The sequence below is a fragment of the Canis lupus genome, chromosome 21, assembly GCF_003254725.2.
Source record: "Canis lupus dingo isolate Sandy chromosome 21, ASM325472v2, whole genome shotgun sequence".
In the NCBI taxonomy this organism is placed as follows: domain Eukaryota; kingdom Metazoa; phylum Chordata; class Mammalia; order Carnivora; family Canidae; genus Canis; species Canis lupus.
The window spans coordinates 15084878-15104692 of record NC_064263.1 but is presented as its reverse complement, the minus strand read 5'-3'; the positions used below and the strand labels follow the sequence as shown (position 1 = coordinate 15104692).

At 38.4% G+C, this 19815-nt stretch overlaps 1 protein-coding gene and 1 long non-coding RNA gene across 22 annotated transcripts in view; one reads left to right on the top strand and one right to left on the bottom strand.

Moving 5' to 3' along the window:
- The window catches only part of DLG2 (discs large MAGUK scaffold protein 2), a 1976108-nt gene that overhangs the window by 837747 nt on the left and 1118546 nt on the right, over positions 1-19815 (bottom strand). The window lies entirely within an intron of this gene.
- Positions 3608-9230, top strand: LOC125753266 (uncharacterized). Its single transcript, XR_007404666.1, has 4 exons — positions 3608-3754; positions 5180-5199; positions 5843-5875; positions 8577-9230. It is a non-coding gene; the product is annotated as an uncharacterized LOC125753266 (long non-coding RNA).

The window sequence follows — 19815 nt, the reverse complement described above, 5'->3', positions numbered from 1 at the left end:
TCTCCCTGAAATATTTAGTTCGGGACAATTTGTTTGCCTTTGCTAAAGGATGTGCTTTAATTTCCATGGCTTTCACATAGACTAGGTTATTGCTTGTAAAAGCCTTTGTGAAAGAATGCATCAGCACCCTACTTACATTTTATTTTCTGCAGAGTATTAGAAAGCACTGCAGGCATCTCCATAGCTAACGTTGCTGGAAGGAGTCATTTCGTAAGAGCCTACTAACACTGCTGAGCTTTCCTCAGTAAAGCCCAGTACAAATAGTATTTCATTGTACATTATTTGTTTGTCACTGAAAATTTGTAATCTGATTAAGTGTTAAACAGGATTTCAGGACTTGGGCACAGTTTTGTAAAGCATAAACAAATGTGAAATTACTAGCAAGAAAGAGAGACAGACTGACTGACTTTTGTTTTACTCCCGTTGTTCCACTGAAACTCCACAAAAAACCTGTCCCAAAATAATAATAAAATGCTGGATTTAGATTTTCTAAACATGTGATATAAATAAAACATATTACATTATATGTATTGTTTTATATCCTCCATGTCCTTAATATTTTCTGTTCCTTAATAATGAGTTTCGTTTATACTGGGACAAAATATAAAGAAATTTAGAGTTGATTTATATTCATATTATCCCTTGCAGCTTAAGCATGACGATATCTTGTTTTCATTTTTTATCTCTCAAAGTTTCCAAGACAACTGGATTATGGTCCAGAAAAATTTCACACATCTCCTTCATCTAAATCAGTTAAATCAATGTGAAAACAACCAACATTTTATTTTTTTTTAAGATTTTTTTTTGAAAGAAAGAGAGAGCACAAGCTGAGTGAGGGGCAGAGGGAGAAACCCCGCAGAGCAGGGAGCCAGAACTGGGGCTCAATCCCAGGCCCCTGGGTTCATGATCCGAGCAGAAGGCAGATGCTTAACTGACTGAGCCACCCAGGTACCCCAATAACCAATATTTTAAAATACTACTGTTTTGAATAAACATCTAGCCTTCATCGATAGAAATAAACTTCTACTTCATCATTCCCACATTACAGAAATGAAGCCAGCTTTTGAAGGAATATCATATTTACCCAAAAAACACTGTTAAATGATGAAGATTATGTATGGGCTCACTTTGAATGCATGAGGTAACAACTTGCAAACAATCATGTCTTGGCATGTCATAGTTAAAAATGCTAAAAACAGCTATTCCAACTTGATTATGAGTTAGCAGTGTCATATAGGTATAGCTCCATATGAATATTCAGTGTGATACATTGTTTTTAATAATGTCTAAGTGGTACAATCATCCTTGGATGCCATATGCACTATTGCATAATCCATCCCAGTTACAAAGGAATGCTTCCCTAGATGTTTAACAAATTATATGAGTTACTTTTCTGTAGCCTCACCACCCAATGCTCTGATTAAGCAGCACACTCTAAGAAAGATTAAAATCAAGCTGTTAGAGAAAAAAATCAAGAATCCTATGGTAATGCAATTTAGTGCATCATGAATTTGTCCTAATACAGTACCAACCAGGAATTACTTTGAATATAGGCACTATTTAGTTGCAGGCTATAAAATATAACAGCTACCAACATTTATTGAGTCCCTACTCCATGCTGGACACTGTACTGGTAACTATCTTCTAAATGTTAGTGTGGGCAGGCTTAAATGCCAGACAAGAACATCTAGAACTGAGTCTGTAGGCAGTTGGCAACCTTTAAAAAAATTTTAGGGGGTCAGGAAAAAATGCATTCATTCTGAGGACAGAGAGAAAGATGAATCTGACAGCATTGCACATAGACAGTTAAGAGACCCAAAGATCAGCAGCAAAGGGACTGTCAGATGGTAAACAGGAAGGGCCTACATGAGGGCCATGCTGATGGAATGCAAGGCCAGGGTTGGAAATGAGAAGCATCAGGATAAATTAGAGAGTCTGTTGAAAACCTAGAGGTAGTGAGAAGGGAAAGCAAAAGCTGAAGCTGAAATTCTACTTTGGGGAATTTACTTCATAAATCCATTTGCACTCATGTGAAGGGATAGGTTTGCGTTTGTCAGGAAGCAGTAGGTTATGCTGTAGTAACCACAAACTTTGGCAACTAACATGATGACACTTTTTACCCCAGTCACAACAGAGTCAGGTGTTATTGGGGCAGCTCTCTCCATCTTGTAACCACATCATCTGGAACACATGATTTCCAAGGGGTCTTTACAGGAGGAGAAAGTATAGGAGGGTTACACAAAAGAGGTTATATATATATATTTTTTATTGAAATTCGATTTGCCAGCATATAGCATATCACCCAGTGCTCATCCCATCAAGTACCCCCTCAGTGCCCATCACCCAGTCACCCCATCCCCCCATCAACCTCCCCTTCCACTACCCCTGTTCTTTTCCCAGAGTTAGGAGTCTCTCATGGTTTGTCACTCTAATTTTTCCCACTCATTTTCCCTCCTTCCACCTATAATCCCTTTCATTATTTTTTATATTCTCCATATGAGTGAAACCATATAATGATTGTCCTTCTCTGACTGACTTCACTCAGCATAATACCCTCCAGTTCCATCTACGTCGAAAGAAATGGTGGGTATTCATCGTTTCTAATGGCTGAGTAATATTCCATTGTATATATAGACCACATCTTCTTTTTTTTATTGGTAGGTCAAATTAGTCATAAAATGAGCTTTATTTCAATTTAAATACTGCTGATAATATGTGAATTATATGAACAAGCATGTACATAGTAGCTAATTCAAAGGAATTTGTTTTTCATATTTAAAAAGTTCCTTGAAACAGGTTTTAGATGAGATCTTACATTTATGACAAGGGCTTTAGAAAATATTCTATTATTTCCTATTCAGCAACAATAAATCATGAAATGTTAGGCATAGACTTGGTTTGGAAAGGCAATGAGAGAATGAATACCACTGTTACATTATTACGCCTTCACGTGACACTTTCCCATACATTTGCATGATACTTCATAGTTAGCCAAATTCCTTCACATGGAGATTCTCATTTTAGCCAGACAAAATCCTCTGGGGTAGGCAGTGCAAGGACCCTTCAGAGCCAACCACAGAGCCCCAGTGTTCTCTGTGACAGAAATGCTCTGGGCAACAATGGGTCCCAGTGAATTAGTCTGTGGAGTCACCTCTGGGAAGCCTGAGTCCTCCCTCAGTCAGGCTTCTGACAACCCCCCACCATTGGTACCCTATTCTCTTCTCTGGCTACTTCACTCCATCCTGTATTCTAGGCTTGCCCTGACTTTATTCCTGATCACACTTTACCTAAATTGTCTAAAAATGCTTCATTTTCTATGATATCACAGCTTAGACCACATCTTCTTTATCTATTCATCTTTTGATGGACACCTAGGCTCCTTCCTCAGTTTGGCTATTGTGGACATTCCTGCTATAAACATTGGGGTGCAGGTGTCCCAGCTTTTCACTGCATCTGTATCTTTGGAGTAAATCCCCAGTAGTGCAATTGATGGGTCATAGGGTAGCTCTATTTTTAACTCTTTGAGAAATCTCCACACTATTTTCCAGAATGGCTGGAATTTAGAACACACATTTACTCAGTGAGCGCTGATGTCACTAAGTATCCTTATAAGAGCAAAAGATTAGAACTCATCAGTCGAGTACTAGTTAATAAATGAGGTTATATCCATGTGGTGGGAATCTCTAAAAAACAAATGCTGATAGGGAAAGAGCTTGAAGATAAATCATTAAGAAAAAAATTCAAGTGCAGACAAGTATGTATATTATGTTGCCTTTTTTTGTGGAAAGGAACAAATCTTAAATATTTGAATTACAATGAAAGTCTAAAAGGATCCCCAAGAAACCAATGACAATGGTACACATTTCAGGTGACGGGGTTGAATCAGCCTAGTTTTAGTTTTATCTAAAAATAAGGCAGCCTAGTTTTATTTTTACCCAAAACCCAACTCAAACAAATGGTTTTGGTGTTTTCTCTTTTCAACAACCAGGGTTTGCATTATATTTTAACAAGGAATATCGAGCAGCACATCTCTTACCATAACCTAATATTTAATGAATTCAAACATAATTGCAAGGTAACTATCTCCAAGACAAATCTAGGGTTTCAGCATGCCAGCAGAGATATGAATTTGAATACTTTCTAAACATTTAATAGTTACACTACAGCTGATTTGTATTCTGAGACTTCTTAATGGAGGGCAAACAAAACGAGATGCTGATTATTTTTCCTTGAATTGTTTCTTCCTAAAAACCCAATTTATATTTAGCTTGGGATTTCCTGTTAATGCTTTAAAAAAAAAAGTCAAAGCAGCTGTTTGCTGTTTATGATTTGTGTGCTAGAATTTGACTCACCACGGGTACTAGACTTTGCCTGCTAAGAGAGGACAGAGATAACCTTAAGTGCCACCTAAATAGGTTTTTCATTTCATGAGAATCCCAGGGTGTTTCTGGAAATGAAGAAAACAACCCTATGGAGCCAGTTATCTTGTCTGAATCTGTTTCCCCTCTTTCTAAAAAGGGATTGGGCGTCTACCTAACAGGGTCTTCGTGAAGAAATCAATGATGAGATATAGATCTGTCAGAGATGGGTACATTGGTGAATACTAAATGCCATTCCCCCCCCCCACCCTGCCCAGGAAGCTTTCTTTGATGTCTTGAATGAGACTAGGACCTCCTGTTTACCTAGTCCATCGCACTATGTGCCTCTTCTTCCAATATTTAGATGTTTGTTTTTTCTCTCCCCTACTAGCGTGCAGTGCCTTGCAAACTACAGCATTCCATATATCTACTGCAGGCCTGTAGCTCAGTAATTCATTACTGAACCAAATGAGTGACTATAAGCATTCTTGATCCTCCCTCCGATTCATTTTCCCCATGGTTAGCACTAACATTCTAAGAGAAGAACGTTTATGAGATTAAGTTAGCCAATGGTTGTGGAGGAGCAGCTAATATTTGTCTTTTAGGTTGGCCATGGCATGCTTTGCCGATTATACATATCCTATTAAAAAGGATGTGATTTGTACTGAGCTCAAATAAACTTTGGTCTACTCTTGAAATAATAAAGTACTTGCAAACAAGTATCAAATACTTAGGATGTGCCAGACATTGTTTTAGGCATTTACACTTAATCCTCTCAACAAGCCTGTGGAGTTGATTCTGTTATTGCTCTCATTTTACAGATGAGGAAACTGAGAAACAGGTAAGATATCTGGCCCAAGCTTATACAGCTACTGTTGGCAGAGCGAGGACACTGATTTGGGCAGGCGGGGTCCAAAGGCCACATTCTTAGCCCCTCTGCTATCTTTAACATGGCACAAATGCATTTAAAAACATGCAAAGTAATTGCCTATTAAGTTAACTTGAAAGTGGATATTTTTAAATGATAGTGTTGGTGAAATAGAAAGATTTTGGTAATGACATATTCTGATGGCACTACAAAATAACAAAAAGATTTTGGTAAACAACTTAAGAATACGTGGGAGGTAACGTGAACCTTGTAAGAAAACGGCCTAGAAATCAGACGAGTTGGTTTTGAACCATTATTATTAAGGATGCTAAAAATACTAATATCGCTGACCCACTGATTTCCATTCTGAAGTCTGCTCTAGAGAAGTAGTACAAAACACAGGGAAACACCTAGCAAACATCATTTACGTATGTATTTGTCTATCTTTTAACAATTCTTATTAGAAGATACATGTGGAAAAGTATATAAAACATATATATGTACAGTGTAAAGAAAATTATACAGGGCCACTCCCCAAATAGTCCCCTTTCTGACTGCTGATGGGGAACTGCTACCCTGACTTCTGTAATAATTTTGTCCTTGTTTTCCTTTACAGGTTTTACCAGCCTGAATCCTTTGTCAATATAGTGTAGGTTTATCTATTTTGAACCATATAGAAACAGAATCACACAAAGTATATTATTCGGTGACTCGCATATTCCTCTTACCATTGTATTGTGAGATGCAGCTATGTGGTTTTCTGTAGTAATAATTTATGAACATGTAATAAGTGACAAATTTGGCTTTCTAGTTGTATTCTTTTTTTTTTTATTTTTTTTTACTTATGATAGAGAGAGAGAGAGAGAGAGAGGCAGAGACATAGGCAGAGGGAGAAGCAGGCTCCATGTACCGGGAACCTGATGTGGGATTCGATCCCGGGTCTCCAGGATCGTGCCCTGGGCCAAAGGCAGGCGACAAACCGCTGCACCACCCAGGGATCCCTCTAGTTGTATTCTTATGTTGGCTTTTGTCCCATCCCACTTGTTTTGTCTTTTATTCTCTTTTTTCCTTCTTTTGGATTGATTTTTTAAATTATGTGATTTATTATTTCCATTTTTTTTGTGGTTACCTTTGAAATTATAACACGCACACTTATCAAAGTCAATACTTTTACTCTTCTACAAATATATTATTAATCTATGCATGTTGTTAATGTATTATTATTTAATATATTTTGACTATCTTACTGTTTAGTCCTATATGCATTATTGTTTTATAAAATGTATATTCATTCAGATTAATTCACATATATGGCACTTTGTTCTTCTTTTGGCAGCTTCTATTTTCCATCTTGGATCACTTTCCTTCTGCCTAGGAGGCATGTTTTAGAAAGTTCTTTAGTGAGGGTCTGCTGGCGACAAACTCTACCAGGTTTTGTTTTTCAAAATGTCTTTATTTAGTCCTCATATTTTAAAGAAAAAAATTCTAGAATGAGAATTATTTTCTCAACATATGTTGAGATATACACTGCCCCTCCTCCTCAGCTAGTATTGATATATCCCTTTGTGTCTGGTTGTCTGTATCTCCACCACATCATACCGGCTGTGGACTTCTAAAAACCTGTTTGGGATTCATGAATCTCCTTGAAACTGTATATTTGTATATTTTATCAATACCAGAAACTTCTTGGTCATTTCCCTCTTCAAATATTGCCTCTGCCACATTCTGCAAACCCTCTCTTTCTGCAGCTCCTATCAGACACTTATCAACCCTTCTTACCTGCCTGTAATATGTCTCAGCTTTCCTGTCCTCCCTATCTCTTTGTGTCTGCACTCTGTGTAATGTATTTTGAGTGATCTCCTAGTTCTCTCATGGTCTCTTCAGCTTTGATGAATCTGCCCTTACACTTCTCAACCTCATTTTTAATTTTCATTTTATTGAAGTTCTCTTTAAGTGCTTTTTTTTTTCTTTTAAATCTTCTAGGACAGTTGTTTGTTTGTTTAATAGTTTCCTGTACTATTTACTCAAACTTGTCTATAATTAAACAAGAAGGATGGCTATTTTACAGTTTATATCTTACAATTCCAATCTGCATTCTTTATTGGTCAGTTTCAAAGTTTCACTTCACCTGGTTCAACAAAAGCAGAAGTGGCTTTAGGTAACACCAGCCCTCCCCATCTCTGCCTAGGTTCCAGTTTGATAACTCTATTATCTTGCTAGTTGCCTGGCACTTTTAGAAATTTTGTTTGTGTGTGTGTGTTTTTAAATACTATACCCAACGTTTTTAGTTGTGGTCAGAGGGAGAGATGGTCCAAATAAAATAATCCAGCATATTACCAGAAACAAAAATTTTTGTTGTGAATTGTTTAATCATTCAACTACTCTAGGCAGTACATTAGACAAGATAATCTTTTGTATGGCCTTCTACCATAATGTTTATAGAATCATGATGAGGCATCAAACGAGAGGGCTAATAAAAAACAGACTGTTCTAATATGAGTATTTGGACCTAGAAATTAAGAGACCTGAGTTATTGTTGTCGTTCTTGTTGTTGTTGTTTTGGCCATTGGCATTCAGCTATATGATGTTAGCCACATACTTAGTTTACATATTGATTTAATTTTCCCACTTATAAACCAGAATGAAAATATGTTTTACTTACTGCTCCACTCCCCTACACCGCCTGCCATAAATAAAATTATCTCAGCTAAGTGAAGAGTTCCCAGAAAGGGCTTTGAAGATACTCTATAAATTCAGAGTGCTAGATTTACATGAGCTAAATACTTTATAGTTGGTTTTCATTGCGAAAACGAGAAACATTACCAGCAAAAGTCCTTAAGCATATCTTATCAGAGGAAGTTCTCAGACACTTTAGAATAAGTAAATTCTTTCTTTCTTTCTTTCTTTCTTTCTTTCTTTCTTCTTTCTTTCTTTCTTTCTTTCTTTCTTTCTCTCTCTCTCTCTCTCTTCTTTCTTTCTTTCTTTCTTTCTTTCTTTCTTTCCTTTCCTCCCTCCCTCCCTCCCTCCCTCCCTCCTTCCTTCCTTCCTTCCTTCCTTCCTTCCTTCCTTCCTTCCTTCCTTCCTCCCTTTCTTGTCTAAACATAAGGAAAGAAACAATCTGTACCAGATGACACAATTGCTTTCCTGCATGGGCACAGGCTGAGAAACCTTTTACTTAATTGTGATAAATTCACTTGAGCCTTAGACTTCATATTTTACTTGTTTTGCAAATGTCTGTGATTTATGTGCATACATCAAGGAGAAAGCACATTTCACAGAAATTAGAGAGACAAAAACCTCAGTACGCCATTCTGCCTAAGAGGTACAAGTGGGCCTCCTCTCTGTTACAGATGAGAAGAGAGAGTTGGCAAAAACAAGCTTTCTGGTGAGTCATCCTCATGCCACTGGGGAGACAGGCATCACATTCCAATGGACTGGGCAGCTATCACCCCCACCTCAACAAGATGAAAAATCTATAAAGTTCTTCAGACTACCATAACCAAGGATGTTTCTCTCCTCACCAAATTCCTTTATTTTGTGACTTGCAGAACTCCTTTTTTGAGAATGGCTTGTAGTTTCGATGAAAGAAAATGTCCTCAATGTAAGGAACTAGATGAGGTCTAATTGTAGATGTCATCTGTATTAATATCCTTCACACTATCTTTACTAATCATACAAATAAATACTATCATTCATTGACTACTTCCTATGCTACATACGTTATCTCATTTATCATCACAGTATCCTTATTTTTAGGTACCATAGTTCACAAAAAATGAATGAGAAAATTCAAGAATAAGAAAAAAAGACCTCAAAGAAAGCCAAAGCCTAGCAAAACATAAAGGAAAATTTGAACTAAGGTGTATATGACTCCATAGTCCTTGCTTTTTAACTGCTGGATATATAACCTCTTTTTATTAAAGCTTCTTGGGGCAGATTTCTTTTTGAAACAGGAAAAATGAATGGGAATTATATTGATCATTTGTAAAATAATCACTTCATTATAAATTATGAAATTCTGTTTGAACACTGCTCTGTGTTCACTAAATTGTTTCCTTTTTTTTTTTTTTTTCCTGGACCCACATTTCCCAGCCTTGCTTGCAGTTAGATTGGCAACATTGACTGTGTTCTTCCCAAAAGAATGTGGGCAGGGAAGATGTGGGATGAGTACAGGCCTTGTCATGAAACTTCTTATACAACTTTCCAAGCCCTCTATTTTTTTCTATTATTTTACAATCTTGGAGGTCAAATGATGAAAGTGGCAGTGACAAAGGTAGAAGGAGCAGAGCTCTACGGCCCAGAGCCCAATCACCAACTGCAGGAGTCACTGATATGAAAGTGATAGGCCTTTATTACACGAAGTCACTGTTGCTTGCTATAGTAGTTAACCTACATCACCTTGTATACTACCTTTTAACCATGGGAAAATATATTCAATAAAGTCACTAATGTTATGCTGACATTTTCCATTTCTTTTCTACTTTTAAGGACTCAGGCTTATTATTGGATTTTACAAGTTGTAATAACCACTAGTCTAGTTTAGAAAAAAATGCTTTTGTCATTTGGTGTAAATTAACAATGATTCTGTTTTCATCTGGGACAAATGAACCATAATTTGCTTTAATGCAAAAATCAATTATACATGAATTCTTTCTTCACAATGCTTTATTTTTGTAACAGTGAATTCCATCTAGGGAAAAATAGACTATGGGAATCTGTAATCCTGCTACTTAAAATGGTTCCGGTCTGAAAGATTTTCTCCTACTGCTGCTACAGTTCTTTTAACCAGATGATACACAGAGCTTTGGTGACATAACAAGAACTGAAGAGGATCTAACTGTGCTGGGGTAATTGCAGTGGATTCACCAGATCACCTGTAGAGGGAGCGTTAGCCAAGTATTATGCCTGAAAGCTTTTTAAAAGGAATCAGAGGTATGGAGAACAAGGAAGTAAGCAGAGGACAAAAGGGTCAAGGAATAAGGAAAAGAGGAAATAGATACTATACAGGGGTACTATAAGGAAACAAGAGTAAAGCTCATGCTAGCAATATAGGGTACTTTGGAAATATGCCTCAGGAGGATGAATGATGACCAGAAAGCCAGGAAACTGCTTTTTTTTTTTATCTACTTTTACCCCCTCAAACCAAGTACCCATTATGAGTAAGGATTTTTAAGGTCCCTAACCTTCATATAGATTTGCAATATACGTTTCTTTGTTGATTTAAACCTCTTTTCATATCTTCATTTTAAAAATGTGTTAAGAAATCAGCATAACTGATAATCCCAGATATTTTAGCTAAGAGCAAAGGTAAATCAAACAAAATAGCCCACAAATAGTCACACTCCAATGAGGAACAGAGTTGATAGTGAGTTTACACAATTCTTATTGTGCAAAATAAGAGGCTATATGATCAATGTTGTAGCAGTAGCAGCAATATTCTGGGTCAGCTCAATTTATGAAGCACAATATGTGTTCTATACCCAGAATTACTGCTGACTCCAAACTCACTCTGTAAAAAAGCAGCTTAAAAAGCTGATTTTTATTTTCTATTTAGACTCCTAGAGTGAATTCATTTTTGGAACTCTGTGATACTTTCTCAGTTACAGCTCTACATTATCACTTTTTAATATGTATATTATGAAGAATAAACTAAGGCTGCTATGCAAGAAAAAAAAAAAAGGAAGAATCACCAACAGATTAATTAACTGGGATCTTAATTATGTCTATGATGAGGGCTACACAAATCTTAGTTTATACCAGAATCTGAGCCTTCTTTAGACAGATCACCGCATGAAAATAGCAACTGAAAATGTTTGGAATGATCTTTCCCACCTTCTCCCCTCAGTGTCCTGCTGGTGTTCCTCCTTCCATACCCAAGCCTTACCCTCCTGGGAAGCCTTCTCTGGCCTCCCTAGCGGATACTTTTTAATCTCAGAGACCACTGTAGATTCTTCCATCTCGGAGTTCCTCCAGTTGTACAATATGCATGTTGCTCTCCTCTACCAGATGGTGGGCTCCTGGAGGACAGGAACCATTGTCCCATATTTGCCCTCTGTCACACCCAATAAAAGTTTATTCAGTAAATAAAAGTAAGTAGAGAATGACTATATTTTTTTATGGTTTTCCAAATGTCCAAGTTTCTTATCTTTGCTTGAACTTTGGCTTTACTGGCAAACCTGAAATCTCTGCTTAACAGTATGCCTCACTACTCTGGCTGTATGTTTGCCTCTAGAAGCTACTCACCCTTGTTTGTCACTGTGTCACCCCCTAGAAATCCTGTACTCCCATGTCTCTCTAAGCACCTCTTCTGATTTCTTCAAATATGGTGTATTCTCTATAGCTTGGTCAACACATGCCTGGAAATCCTGCTTTAGACATGAAAACAAATGGTATCCTCTCAGTACTGAAGAGGCTGAATGGTTTTGGGAAGACAGAAGATAAACAATATTTAACAATATGTGGCCCAAGTTATAATAGCAATATTATGATCAATAATCTGGTTTACTTAGGGCTTTCAAATCTCTAAAACCACTTATATTATATCATCTCATTTAATACTACCCTTCTAGTAAGGTATAACATCTCCCTGAAGTAGGATGTTTCATAAAGGAAACAAATCTTACTAGAGAAATAAAGAAAAAGCTGAGGCCCATAAAGATAAACTAGACCACATAGCTCATTGGAGAAATAGAGCCAGGCTGGAAACAAGGGCTCCCCACTGAAGCCTAGTTTTCTTGACTTAGCTGTTGTCCTGCTTATTCCAGGACCTCAGAGTTAGTAAGCTTGTCTTTCTGACATGTCTTCTTATGTTACTGTGTTCATTCTCACAGGAAAACCCTCCTCTCCAGTCCTTGATCAAGAGTTAGAAACTTAGAAACTTGATTATCACCACTACATTATCACCTAAAAGGTAGATCAGAATTTGAAACTAAGAATGTTCCCCTTATCCTTTCCTGTTAAGACATTCTGCACTCTGTTAGCACATAGTTAAAAAATAGACCAGGCAACAGATTTTAGACATTATTTTTTATATGTTTAAGAATTTTTTTCTAATATTTTGGTTATAACACTTACATATATATCTTTTGCTAAGGAACAAATATTATGCTAAGCATCAAAAGTCCAGAATTACAAATTATCACTGTCACCATCTCATCACCCTCCATCTCCATCTCCCCCTCCTCTGGGCTAACACAGTTAGCATCCATTGAACACTTACCGTGTGCCAAGCACACACAGTTCTGTGTCTTTCTCCATCTAATCCTCCTAACAGCCTTATCAGCTTGGTATTTCTGTGCCATTTGATGGTTGAGAAAACTGAACCCTGGTGAGATTAAGTAATTTTCCCAAGGTCAGATAGCAGGGAAGTTATCTGGTAAGTAAAATTCTGGACATTCTGTACTATGAGTAGCAGTAAAGAACTACATACACCAACTCTGAGCATACAAAATGCAAAGCACATTCAAGAAGGCTGCAAACTCTTTCAGGGCAGAGGCTTACGGTTCTTCCTGTTACATGCTTTCAAAACATCCTGTACTGTTTTCTTCATGGAATTTATCACAACTTATAATTATATTCTTATTTTTGTGATCATTTGTTTATGTCCTTCCCTCTGCTATGCTGTTCCTTCAGTGAGGATAGGAACTGTTCTGATTTTTCTTACTTCTGCTCCCCCAGTGCTTAGCAGAATGCATGACATGTGGCAGGTTACCCTATAGCCATTGCATAGACCAGTCTCCTCTGGCCCCATTATCTCAGCAGCTTCATTAACAATTTATTTGGTGGGCGGCCCTGGTGGCTCAGCGGTTTAGCGCCGCCTTCAGCTCAGGGAGTGATCCTGAAGTCCCAGGATCGAGTCCCACATGAGGCTCCCTGCGTGGAGCCTGCTTCTCCCTCTTTCTGTGTCTCTGCCTCTCTCGGTGTGTCTCTAATGAATAAATAAACACATCTTTTAAAAAAATTTCTTTGGTGCTCTAAATGAACATTTTAGTACTTAATGTAAATACCTATGGAGCTCATTTCCAGCAGAGGAAAAAAAGGTATGCCAGACCCAGACCTAGTCTTATGCATTATTTTTTGTGCTTAGCAATAGGTTCATTTTGGGTAGTGATCCCAAATAACTAAACTACTGTGTACTCTAGCTATAGATAACACTTCTGAAGAGAACCAAGCCATCTTCACAGAAGCTGTCTTTCATTTGCATCCCTGGTTTGTCTGAAGCAGATAAACTTTTATGAAACGTAGACAGTCATATAAATTTTAGTAGCATAAGTTGTATTTTTCTGAGGAGTAGCCTATGCACTTTGAAAATTATGTTTTCAATGTCAAAAATAAAACCTGGCTTTGTTTTTTCCTAGTATATTAGAGTCTTCAAATAAGCTGTTCCTCTCTGTGGTCCAATAGCTTAACCGAAAACTTGATTCTTTGAAAATTATTTTCACCCAAGAAAATGTTTGCAAAAATGAAGAAGGGGGAAAAGAAAGAAAAATCTTTATGTAGGCAGAAGAACTAACAAATATGATGGTTAGCCTAGTTAGGAGGCTAGTATTTTAAGAGGAGTAAAATATATCTATACCATCCCTCTTAATCCTCCACCACAGTAGGGAATCTCTGGGCAGCCATTGTTAAAGAACAAGTTCAAAGTCATTGTGTGATAAAAGGTCAGAGCTAGGATTTGACTACAGAGCTTAGATTCCTCTCTCTTGATCAGTTGTTCTTAAACTTCAAGGCACATCAGAATATCCTGGAGGGACTCTTCAATCACAAACTGCTTGGTTTCACCTGCAGAGTTTCTGATTCAGTGGAGGTCTAGGGTGAGCACCAATCATCTACATTTTTAATGAGTTTCTAGTCTTGCTGATGCTGCAAGCCCAGGCACCACACTTCAAAATATGTTACTTTATACAGTGCAGATGTAGCACACTTACTGTCGTAAGACACATAGCATGACCCATTATTTCAGAACTGTGATGTAAAATTCATAAATCTGTGATGAAGTTTTTTTTTTATCAATCAACCTTTATTACACCTAATATGACAATACCCCCTGTAGGCCAACGATATATAGTTCAGAGGTTCACAGATCCGGTTCAATGATAGTTTGGAGTTTTCCAAGCAAATAGCATTCAGGTCTGATGATATGATACTATTTGGGCATCTCTCTCACATACATCAATTCACTTGATCCTCACAACAATTCTATGACTTAGGCAAGGAAGGCTGGTACATTCATGTTACAGATGGAAAATCTAAGACTGAGAGATATTAAGTGAAAATATAGATTATATCATTAACACATAACACAGATAAGCTGAAAGTTGCTTTTCTCATTCTGAGTCTAGGTTTTTTTCCACTAGTGGCACTGCCTTCCCATTTGAATCATTTCATGATTAGTCTTTCACTTAAAAAAAAAAGTTGGCAACACAAAATTAAGTCATAGAACTCATTATATATCCTGTGTATCTTAGCATAAGCTTTATATAACAGAGAAGAAGAAATTCCTTCCCACATCTTCCCCCTCCACCAGAGAATGCAGTGCTCTAAAATAATGTTCTCAGTCTGGGTTTTTTAAGCATCCAATATTTCACCATTCTCAAATTCATTTTCCAGAAGATATCCTCTATTGGAAGGAACAGATGGTTTAGCTGATTGCTAATAGGACATGGAGATAATTGTTAGTAGGTTAACATTTAAAATCCAGTCCATTTGGGACTCACCCAAAAACTGCTACATTAGTAACACAGCTATTAGTGGCATGTGGGCAAGATTTCATGTGGTTATCAGTCTGCATTCCAGGGCACCAAATTTATAACCTATCTCAAAGGTTTGTACTGAAGAACAAGTAAAATGAGGTACTGACAATGCTATGAAGTATTGAGGCCTCTTCCATGTAGTCTGGTGACCAATCAGTTGCTAGTCTTGTTCATTTCATCTCCATAATGTCCTTTACATTCTTTCATTCCCACGGCCACCATCCTCATGCAAGCCTTGATTGTGCTAGACTCCCAAGTGTTCTCATTTCCTCCAACCTCTCTTCTTTCCAATTCTCTTACACCTTGCTATATGATTAATCTCCCTGAAAACAGATATGAGAATGTAATTGTGGACTCAGAATCTTTCACTGATTCCTGTTTTATTTTTCCTTTTGCTTTAAATAATAAAATTCAAATGGCACAATACCCAAACTTTTTCACCCTTACTTCTACTTTTCAATCTATTTCCCACTCGTGTAATTCAGGTGTCTGTCCAGAATTATCGGCTTGCTGTTCCCAACACATCACCTATGCTTTCACGTTCCCATGACCTTCCACATGATGGCCTTCTGTTGAAAGTATCCTTGCTAAGTCACAGCTGCCATGACTGCATTCCTGAGTCTTATCCTTCTTCAAAGCCCAGGTCCAAAGTTATCTCCTCCATTAATTTTTCTTCAACATCCTCAGGACCATATAATCTTCTAGTCTCCTAAATTTTTACTGTTACATTTCCACATCTCTCTTATAATACTTATTTTTTCTACCCTCTCTCCTTTTGTCACACTCCAATCCAATCTCCAAATTTCAAATTCTGTCATTACTTTCTTGTGTTTGTAATCTTTATTGACTTCCTATTGCTCTGGGGAAGAAGAGCGAAGCCCTCAATGGAGTTTATGGTTTTCTATGTGATACAGTTGTTGTATACTGCTCTGGTCTCACATTCCCTTTGCAGCTGCCCCACATACTGGCCTTCTCTACTCTACCAATGAGACATGCCCTGAAGTCTCAGGTCCTCCACATCTGCTGTTCTCATTACCTAGACTTCTCCTCAACTGCACTTCCTCCTATCTATTTATTTTATTCAGCATTCAGAGTTCAACTCCAATATCCCCTTTTTGAAGAAGCTTCCCTAATTACCTAGGCAAAGTTAGCACCACCACTCTTTTCCTCTGTAGCCCATACCACAACCATTTACTGCCTGCTTCCTCAACCAGTACGTAATTTCAATAAGGGCAGGAATTTGTGTTTGTCTTATTTCCTTTTGGATGCACATTTCCCAAAGCAGTGCCTGGATATGTAGTAGCTATTGGGTCGGTATTTGTTAAATTATTGAAATATAAATAAGTAGAACACAAATTAGGTATGTTTTTATTGAATTACTGAAAGTATTATTTTACCTTACTTCTTATCTCTCTTACCAGGTTGTAAACTCGTTGATTTAGTTTCATACTCCCAATAGCTCAATCATTTATAGCTAGTAGGTACTAAGGAAATATGAGTCAAACATGAAAATAAATGAATGATGAAAAGAATGGACAAATGAACAGATTGGTGAAAAAGAAAGTGGTAATCTGACTTTTCACACAACTTTCAAATGTTCATACTTTTCAGAATCTTCTAACATTTCTAGTTATGAAAAATAACCAAATATTGTCATTCACATTTTACATACCAATGGCTTGGTGTTTACTAAGTGGTAATATTTATTGAGGGATAAAGAGAAAAGAAAGGAAACAGAAACACAAGTATTATGGAAAATATACAATATTGATGTCTGATGCCCAATTCCAGAAGATCCTTTATTCTTGTAACAATGTGGGTGTGGATATGGGGTGGGATGTCAGGGGTGGGGGTGGGGAGTTTACAAATAGGGATAAAGGACATTATAGATGAAAATAGTCCTTGGAAGAAAGAAACAATTGTTTCAGTATGTTTCCATTACACAAAGAAATCAAATGATTTCATTTTTATCTTGATAAATTTCACTTTGGTGACATCAGGACTGACCTGTAGCTGTGGTGTCCTGTAGCAGCCAAGCATTGGCACCAACACCCGAGTTTCCTTTCCTGCCTGTCAGTCAGCCCTGGGAGATGAGGCCCTACTTTACACACTGACAGACCCTTTCCTTCTTATCTCTGCTTGGCATGCTGTGGGTGCCCTTGGGCAAATCACTTATGTCTCCCTAAAATGGAAGGGTCTGTTAAAACTGAATATTCCATGATTGTAAGTCTTTCCTTGCTCTAAGTTTTGGTCCATGGCTGCTAGTGCCTTGATTTTATTCATTCGGTATTTACCGATTACTGTGTATCAGGAAGTGTTCTAAGTGCTAGGGATAAAAAGGGTAAGACAGTGACCACAAATGACAAAAATCTTTGCCCTCAAAAAGCTACATTCTAGTGGGAGGAGATAGACAATAAACAAGATAAATAAAATATGGGATATGATGGACACCAGGACTAAGGAAAGAGAACCAAAGCCTCAGGGGGAGGCTGGGAGTGTGTGAGGGTGGCACTGAACGAGCACCTGTAGAGGGTGCCATTCAAGGAAAGATTCAGTCTATTTCCTAGCTGTCTGCTCCTGACTCCTAAAAATTACTTATGACCGAGTTGTGTTGTGGATTTGTGGATCTTCTGCTTCTTCCCCAACATCTGATTATTTCTGCTCCTCTTCATTATTGCCACAGCCTTGGTTCTAGCCCTGTCATCTCCTGCCAGGACCCAGTGGCTTTCTTCTTGCTTCACTGTTATTACCTTCTCAGGATTCCGTCTCCCCTCTTTTCTGCCAGAAAGTGTCATCTTCCTTAAAATCAACTCTAGTGTCCCTTACTTTCTGAAAATTCCCAATTACTTCCCTCACTGATCTCTGGCAACTCCCCCCACTGCCCTCATCAGCTTTCCCCGTGCTTACCCCTTGACTCCTTAAACATGCCCATTCCCTGTTTAACTCCATGCCCATGCAAAAACACCATTCTCTCTGCCCAGGCCGCCCTTGCCCAGCCTCTTCACCTGGCCACCTGCCACCTGCCCTCCCAGGCTCTGTTCACAGAGTGCTTCCTCTGGGACACCTTCCTCGCTCCCCCTGGATGCCACTGGCTTCTGATTCCTCAGCACTCTCTGTACCTAGCACGTACCTCTCTGCCATATTTATCACATTGCATTGTGATTTTACATTTTCTCACTTCTCACTATCCTTCCAGAAAAAAAAAAAAACCCATCCCTTCATACTTGGAATTTAGTAAATTCTCAGTGAAAGTCACTGAGGGCTGACAGAATGAGGAGAGAGCAGCGGGGGAGGGAGAGGAGACTGTCACTCAGTAGAAGAAGATGGGCAGCTGAAAGATAAGAGAAATCACTGCTTCCTAAAAGCTGTGGATTAGAAGAAACCTTATGGTACTCAAATTCCAAAACGTGAGTCCTCAGCATTAACCTTCTTTCTATTAGTCTGCCTCTGACCTTTTGTCCCAGTTCCTATAACTCTGCGTTTGTTAACTCAGCCCCCACCTGGTGGCCCAGTTCTGAGAATTCGCCTTCTGTCTTGCTCCTCTTTGCCCAAATCTCTCTTTTGGAGACCTGCCTAATATGTCAGGCTCTCCGAGGCTGGAACTCTGTCTTGCTCTTGTTGATCCCCCTCCCCTTTCTCCTTTTTTAATCTCTGCCCTGCCCATGAACCCAGGCAGGTGGCCAGGACCCTGCTAAGCCCTGACAGACTTCCATGATTCTGACTCCGGAGCACTACATGTTCCTGTGTTTCTTCCTTGCCTTTCGCTGCCTACCTGCTGTGGCCACCAGCCCCCACCCCCCTCCCCCATACCATCTGACTATTTAGATGACCACCTGCTCTCCAAGGCCATACCCCTTGGAACCTGTGCTTTGCCTATTCAACCAGCCTGCCTCCTAAAACCTCTGGACTTAGGTCTGTTTTTTTTTTTTTTTTTTCTTCTACTTCTAGATCCTGCCTATCCCCTTGACCTCCAGGTTTGCCTTGCTTCTTGCTGTCTGCTCTGATAAAACTAGGCACACTTTAAGGGAGAAGGATAGTCTGCAGGATATCACTAGGTGTGCCCAGCCCACTTGAACACAGCTAACAGTATTTGGATACTGGGAGCTTCAGCTGAAGCTCTAGGCTAACAGTCTCATTTTACAAATGAGGTCACTGAAGCCCAAAGGTGAAGTGATTTTTCCTAAGGCCACAGGGGAGAGCCTGCAGAAGAACCACAGCTAAACCCTCAGTTTCCTATCTCACAATCAAGCAGTATCATTTTTATTATACTCTGTCATCCTTGTAAACCTCTGTTTCACAAGTCAGAGTTCTGTAAAACAAGAACCACAGACTCACTTGCAGGCAACCTGACAAAAATGAGAGTACTAACCTATAGCCTGCACCTTTTCAAGCAAAACAAATCCTATTAGATTAATTGAATCTCCTTCAAGGCATTGAAGAATATAAAGAACCAGGAGGAGACCACAGCTTTAATTATCCCAAATAGAGTAATATATTTGAATTTCTCTTTCGGGTGTCAGTAAGCTTGGAAAAGATGATCTAGGGATCCAGAGCAATTAACCATTTGAGAGAAGAAAAGAAATCCAAAAGTGGTTAGTAATGAATCATCCAATGAAGCATAAAGGACCTTCCATAGGTGATATTCCTGAGACCAATGCCTTTAGAAACAATTCAATCTGTGGCCTAGAAGAAGACATGGAACATATGCTGAATATATCTTTCTAGCGAAGTAACTATTGGCACATATTTAAGATAACTGACCAGCTCTTCTTGAGGGTTCAGGGATGCATTAAACAAGATCCTTATGCTGATGGGTTTAAAATCGTTTGGGGGACAT